Source organism: Chaetura pelagica, unplaced genomic scaffold (genome assembly GCF_000747805.2).
Source record: "Chaetura pelagica isolate M959 unplaced genomic scaffold, ChaPel_1.0 scaffold350, whole genome shotgun sequence".
Lineage (NCBI taxonomy): Eukaryota > Metazoa > Chordata > Aves > Apodiformes > Apodidae > Chaetura > Chaetura pelagica.
Genome location: NW_009951818.1, coordinates 473,388 through 474,542, shown reverse-complemented (window position 1 = coordinate 474,542; position 1,155 = coordinate 473,388).

Genomic DNA, 1,155 nt, shown 5'->3' with positions numbered 1-1,155 from the left:
CTTTCCCTGATAGAAGGTTTCCTTTTCCAAAGATTGTAATTCCCACAGGATGCGGAGGAACCTAATGCAGCCAGATTACTTGTGCCATGTCCCTCTAAAGGAAATAACCTCAGCCCTTTTTCTGGTGTTCAAAAAGCTTTGGTATTTGTCCTGTGCCAAGCCTTTCTGTTCTGGCCTTTCACAGCCAGCTCCCTGGACTAGAGTCACACATTAATTCATACAGGTTCTTTGCTCTTCCTCTTGACCGCTGCAGCTGCTGAGTCTTAATTTCTGGTGTGATTTATTTTAACTTTTTCCTTCTCTAGTGTTCATGGAACAGCTGCAGACTGAGTGGGTCTTCATGCAAGGGAATGAGTGCTCCTGCAGGAATGTGCTAGGGAGCCAGCAGCTGTTAAAAAGGCAAGATAACTAACCCTCTTTTCCAAAGCATCCAGGATCAGGGAATACAAATTAGTCTGGCAGGGGCAGTATTCAGAACAAAACACTGAAATGGGCTTGTAGCATGGGGGAAGCCGGAGGTTGGCAGTTGCTGCAGAATACAGAATATTATTATTCAGCTTCATGTAAGTTGTTACCTGTTTGTTTCTTTACTCTTGCCCCCTTCTTTCCATTTGTGGTCTCGTCCTTCTTCAAGCCAGTAAGAAAATTAACTTGCTGATGTTTCTCCTCCACTCAAATTTAAGTGGGTAGTAGTCAAATAAGCTCCCAGAGTTATTAGTTGGAGGGCTTCCTTGCTAAAACTTTATTGAATATTCTGTCACTTAGGCTGATGTTGGGTATTCAGGAAGCATGGATTTGTATTTGTTGATGTTTTCTCTGTCATTTAAGTGTAAACTTTTGGCTGTTTTAAACTTAATGGCATGGATGCAGGGGTTTGCATGTAATATAGATTATGCTTCTATTTTCTGTTAACCACAGCACTAGAACTGTTAAATCAGATTAAATCAGTGGCTTTAGATAAGCATCTTGTCCAAAGGTTTCAGAGGAGTGTCTTAAGAAATAGCCTGGTCAGACAGTGACCTGGATAGTCATTTTCTGAAGTTACTACATGGCTTCTGTCTGAAACATGATACCCAAAGGCTTCATTAGTCTAAGGTGGGTATCCCAGTCACTCTGCTTTTAATTCTCACTTACCTGTCTTCTTGGGAGGCACTT